Source organism: Cucurbita moschata, unplaced genomic scaffold, assembly GCF_002738365.1.
Source record: "Cucurbita moschata cultivar Rifu unplaced genomic scaffold, Cmos_1.0 Cmo_Scf00053, whole genome shotgun sequence".
NCBI lineage: Eukaryota > Viridiplantae > Streptophyta > Magnoliopsida > Cucurbitales > Cucurbitaceae > Cucurbita > Cucurbita moschata.
Window position 1 is genome coordinate 1,401,570 of NW_019268569.1, and position 6,572 is coordinate 1,408,141.

The 6,572-nt window shown below is 33.2% G+C and overlaps 1 pseudogene; it reads left to right on the forward strand.

Annotated features, from left to right (window-relative positions):
* The first annotated feature begins 4,660 nt into the window (after nucleotides 1-4,660).
* On the forward strand, nucleotides 4,661-6,289 carry LOC111436316 (annotated as a pseudogene).
* The last annotated feature ends 283 nt before the right edge of the window (nucleotides 6,290-6,572 follow it).

Genomic DNA, 6,572 nt, shown 5'->3' on the forward strand with positions numbered 1-6,572 from the left:
ATTAAAAACTAAAAAGATGAAAATAAATAAAAATTAAATTGAGAAGAAACGCAAAGGAAACATATATCCGATCTTGAGCCTGAAGCTCTGATACCAAATGATATGATAAGGAATCAATACAAGGGGAATAAGATTCGGATTACCTTGTTGATCGAATATCTCAAGCAAAGAACACTTTGTTTGAGATTCGAATCACTCCAGAAGCAAGATCGATCATGTCTAGCTTCAATGATTCTTGTTGATCAAATATCTCAAGACAAGAACACTTGATTGAGATTCGAATCACTCCACAAGCAAGATTGATCATGTCGAGCTTGAATGATTCTACATGCAATCTAAACTACATAGAATTGCAAAGAAACTTAGCCATCGGCTAAAGAAAAGCACAAATGCTTCTTTTGATATATCTTCTAAGTCTTATTACAAATACAACATAGATGGCTTTATATAGCCTCAAAATGAAACTATTAAAGGCATTACAAAAGTTGTAACATTCACACTTTATGGCCATAATTAGCCATTATGTAAATGTAACCGAAATTAAATAAAATGTCTTAAAAAACAATAACTCTAAATTATAACCCACCCAAAATTTACAACAATCAAACTTTATTCTTCTTCAATGTAGCATGAATTGAAACATCTTTTGATAATATTGACAACCTTTTCTTCACATCTTCATTGAAGCATATTGTATGATTGATGTCTCTTGGTTCATATCATTACCGTTGTACCCTTAAAGTTACTTCTTGTTCCTTATGTCTCACTGATCCTCAAATGAACAATTGTGATATGAACCACGACCAAGGAATTTCCATACCTCAAGATCCAATTACAAGGACGAGAGCCAAGAAGCTACAACAAACCTTATACAGTTATATTCAAGCTATGGTGAGCTCACCAAAGAAAATTCTAGAAGACGTTTGATATGAACCAAGAGACATCAATCATACAATATGCTTCAATGAAGATGTGAAGAAAAGATTGTCAAAATTATCAAAAGATGTTTCAATTCATGCTACATTGAAGAAGAATAAAGTTTGATTGTTGTAAATTTTGGGTGGGTTATAATTTAGAGTTATTGTTTTTTAAGACATTTTATTTAATTTCGGTTACATTTACATAATGGCTAATTATGGCCATAAAGTGTGAATGTTACAACTTTTGGAATGCCTTTAATAGTTTCATTTTGAGGCTATATAAAGCCATCTATGTTGTATTTGTAAGGCAGACTTGGAAAATATAGTAAAAGAAGCATTTGTGCTCTTCTTTAGCCAATGGCTAAGTTTCTTTGCAATTCTATGTAGTTTAGGTTGCATGTAGAATCATTCAAGCTCGACATGATCAATCTTGCTTGTGGAGTGATTCGAATCTCAATCAAGTGTTCTTGTCTTGAGAGATTTTGATAAGATATGGAATCAATACAAGGGGAATAAGATTCGGATTACCTTGTTGATCGAATATCTCAAGCAAAGAACACTTTGTTTGAGATTCGAATCACTCCAGAAGCAAGATCGATCATGTCTAGCTTCAATGATTCTTGTTGATCAAATATCTCAAACACTTGATTGAGATTCGAATCACTCCACAAGCAAGATTGATCATGTCGAGCTTGAATGATTCTACATGCAATCTAAACTACATAGAATTGCAAAGAAACTTAGCCATTGGCTAAAGAAAAGGACAAATGCTTCTTTTGATATATCTTCTAAGTCTTCCTTACAAATATAACATACAAGGCTTTATATAGCCTCAAAATGAAACTATTAAAGGCATTACAAAAGTTGTAACATTCACACTTTATGGCCATAATTAGCCATTATGTAAATGTAACCGAAATTAAATAAAATGTCTTAAAAAACAATAACTCTAAATTATAACCCACCCAAAATTTACAACAATCAAACTTTATTCTTCTTCAATGTAGCATGAATTGAAACATCTTTTGATAATATTGACAACCTTTTCTTCACATCTTCATTGAAGCATATTGTATGATTGATGTCTCTTGGTTCATATCATTACCGTTGTACCCTTAAAGTTACTTCTTGTTCCTTATGTCTCACTGATCCTCAAATGAACAATTGTGATATGAACCACGACCAAGGAATTTCCATACCTCAAGATCCAATTACAAGGACGAGAGCCAAGAAGCTACAACAAACCTTATACAGTTATATTCAAGCTATGGTGAGCTCACCAAAGAAAATTCTAGAAGACGTTTGATATGAACCAAGAGACATCAATCATACAATATGCTTCAATGAAGATGTGAAGAAAAGATTGTCAAAATTATCAAAAGATGTTTCAATTCATGCTACATTGAAGAAGAATAAAGTTTGATTGTTGTAAATTTTGGGTGGGTTATAATTTAGAGTTATTGTTTTTTAAGACATTTTATTTAATTTCGGTTACATTTACATAATGGCTAATTATGGCCATAAAGTGTGAATGTTACAACTTTTGTAATGCCTTTAATAGTTTCATTTTGAGGCTATATAAAGCCTTGTATGTTATATTTGTAAGGAAGACTTAGAAGATATATCAAAAGAAGCATTTGTCCTTTTCTTTAGCCAATGGCTAAGTTTCTTTGCAATTCTATGTAGTTTAGATTGCATGTAGAATCATTCAAGCTCGACATGATCAATCTTGCTTGTGGAGTGATTCGAATCTCAATCAAGTGTTTGAGATATTTGATCAACAAGAATCATTGAAGCTAGACATGATCGATCTTGCTTCTGGAGTGATTCGAATCTCAAACAAAGTGTTCTTTGCTTGAGATATTCGATCAACAAGGTAATCCGAATCTTATTCCCCTTGTATTGATTCCATATCTTATCAAAATCTCTCAAGACAAGAACACTTGATTGAGATTCGAATCACTCCACAAGCAAGATTGATCATGTCGAGCTTGAATGATTCTACATGCAATCTAAACTACATAGAATTGCAAAGAAACTTAGCCATTGGCTAAAGAAAAGGACAAATGCTTCTTTTGATATATCTTCTAAGTCTTCCTTACAAATATAACATACAAGGCTTTATATAGCCTCAAAATGAAACTATTAAAGGCATTACAAAAGTTGTAACATTCACACTTTATGGCCATAATTAGCCATTATGTAAATGTAACCGAAATTAAATAAAATGTCTTAAAAAACAATAACTCTAAATTATAACCCACCCAAAATTTACAACAATCAAACTTTATTCTTCTTCAATGTAGCATGAATTGAAACATCTTTTGATAATATTGACAACCTTTTCTTCACATCTTCATTGAAGCATATTGTATGATTGATGTCTCTTGGTTCATATCAGGTAAATTGACCCAGCTCTAGTTACGAACAACCTGTGAAGGATCGACTTACTAATCATGGTTATATCAAATGAACAGAAATATATCTATAGTAAGGGGAGTGCAACTACTAGGCTATAGTGGAGTGTCCTAGTAGTTAACGAATGTTGGTTAACAAGGTTAATTGGTTTAGCCAGTTAATTTTGGATCGTTGGAGCCCATGATATATAGGTCTATTAGGTCCCTCTGCTAGCACGGACTTTCCATAGAACAGTGTGACGAGTAAGTTCGAAGTGTTCGAATTCAAATTAGGAAATATGGGTTACATATATACGATATGTTTAACCGCATTTTTTGTTTTATTTACGAATTAAACAAAAAGAGAGAATCTGAGATATTTAAATAAGATTTAAATATCTTAATCAATTATGTGTCGGAATTGATTGGGATTATCATTTGAATTAATATTAAATATTAATTAAATAGTTTAATTAATCCTTTAATGTTACTTTAATTTGAAATTTATTAGTCAAATTAATTGTTGAATTAAAATAAAAAAAGTCAAAATGTTGACTTCATTTAATGAAAAAATCCATGTTAGTGGAATTTTGAGGTGTCAAAATTTGGTTTAACCAAACTTGCATGCTTGCCAAATAAACCCCACAAGTTTGAGTGGAATTTTGAGTGTCAAAATTTGGTTAACTCAAACATGCATGCTTGCCACATAATCCCAAACATTTGAGTTGAATTTTAAGTGTTAAAATTTGGCAATCTCAAATTTGCATGAACATGCAAACATGACTCTTTAAATAGAGTGATCATGGTACATGAAAGGTCTTCTTCTTCTTGATAAAAAAAACCTTGAGAAAACCTCTCACAAACACTCTCTTCACATATACAAAATCCCTCCCAAGTTTAGTCACTCACCAGATTCCACAATCCCGTTCTAAGGCCGGAGGATAGTGGAGAAGACACTAGGGTGGGTTTGAAACCGGTTCGTGAGGAAAAAGGAGTTTGAACTACAAAAAGTTAGTATTTAAACTTATTAAGTTTTAATACTTGTGAACATGCTAATTATTTACCATAATTGATATTCTAAAAGTGCCTAAGATCCAAATTGCTTCCGCATTTGTTATATTAACATCAACATGCATAACAAAGTTAAATATTTTAGTTATCAATTTATGTTTGGATGAAGCGAGGGAGATGGATCCATAACTTCTTTTAGTTTCATCCCAACTTGATTCCTAATTTTCAATTTGTATTAGATACATAAAAAGTTCCAAATCTAAAACGAAATGTCATTGTCTCTCACTAGTTTTCAAAGAATATACATAAAAAATAAAAGAAAGCAAAGGCAGCATGAGTACGATCAAATCGAGTTTCTTGGCTGCTACAATTTTGATGTTACTATTGTTAGCTCTTACCGTCGATACTCAATCTAGTGCCGATGTTGTTTTTCCTTTTAAAAGATATGGTAACATAGTGTCTGGTACTGACATCAGGAAGGTAAATATACAATATGAACATCACTATTATCACTGGTTGAGTTGATCAATTGTTTGCTATAATTTTTGTTACTTGAGAAATGTAGATTTTAGCAAATGCATGGAAGGATGCATGCACGTCCAATCGTTCTAGTGCAATTTTTACTCCGAGATGGATATTTAAAGTAAAGCAAGGGAATTTTTAAGGACCTTGTAATAGCCCAATTGACTTTCAACTTGGAGGAACATTGCAGGCACCAAAAAGTGTCCAGGGAGATAATTGATCACTTTTGCCCGTGTTGATAGATTGACATTATCAGGTGAAGGAGTTTTTCATGGCCAAGGAAAAGCAGCTTGGAAAAGGAATGATTGCCACAAACGCATAAATAGTGCCCAACTCCCCGCTGTAGGTAATATGCCTTAAGCTTTCCTTCACAATCTCATGCATCTTGTTGTTTTTTTAAAGGGCGTCTTACATGTCTTCTCTAATGTTCTGACATTTATAATTTGGTAAGTGTTCTTCATTTTTCAGAGGATAATCTTTCAACAATCAAGTGAAAAAGTGAAACTTTTTTGAGTTTTCAATTTCATTGGGTTATGTCCAAATTTTTAGCTTCATTACCGAGCCTCACACAATATTATTTGATTATACAAAATGTTTAGAGTTTGAGGTTCAACTTCATCACCAATTCAACTGTTAAGGGAATAACATCACTTGATAGCAAGAACTTCCATATCAACGTCCTCGGCTGCAACAACCTCACGTTCCATAATATAAATATAGCTGCACCAGAAAACAGTCCCAACACTGATGGAATACACATTGGTCGATCAAATAAGATCACAATCACAAAGTCCAAAATTGCAACTGGAGATGATGCATTTCTCTTGGAGATGAAAGTAAAGTAATTGAAGTCACCAACGTGACATGCGGGCCAGGACATGGAATAAGCATCAGAAGTCTTGGAAGATACACTAACGAAGAACCTGTTGAAGGTGTCACCGTAAAGAACTGCACGTTAGTTAACACCACTAATGGTGTCAGGATCAAAACGTGGCCAGCTTCTGCTGCTAGCGGCACCTCCACCAATATGCACTTTTTGGACATTATAATGCTCAATGTTAGCAACCCTATTCTAATAGACCAAGAGTATTATCCGTGCAATCGGCAGGTATTGATCGCATTCTCGAACCTTTGATTCATTTTTTCATTATAACTTCACAAATAAACCAATTGTCGTCTCATTTTAATTTTCAGATTTGTTCAAAAATTAAGATTAGCACAGTGAGCTTCAAGAACATTAGAGGAAGTTCTGCAACTCCGCTGGCAATCAAACTTATTTGCAGCCATCACTTACTATATGACGATGTAAAAGTAAGCAACATTGACCTCACTTACAATGGAATAAAAGGTCCTATTTGCTCCCAATGCACGAATGTGAAACCCATCATTTCAGGAAGACAGAACCCCAAGATATGCTCCTCTCCTTATGTTGTCCGATGAATTGTTCATTGCCATAGAACTTCAAAATGAGAGACAACCTTAATTAAAAAAGAAGACCGCCTCTATCCATTTGGCTCTCATTCTTTTGAGTTTCTTTTATTGTACTTTTCGAAATAAATAAGATGGTCGAATGTTTGAAGGAGACTTTGTGTCGCGAACAACCTAATGTTTCTAGTACCTCGACCTCATACAATAAAAAGGTTTCAGTGTTGTTTTTCATTTTAGATTTGGATTCCAAAAATTATAGTGGAATTTTGAGTGTCAAAATTTGGTGATCTCAAAT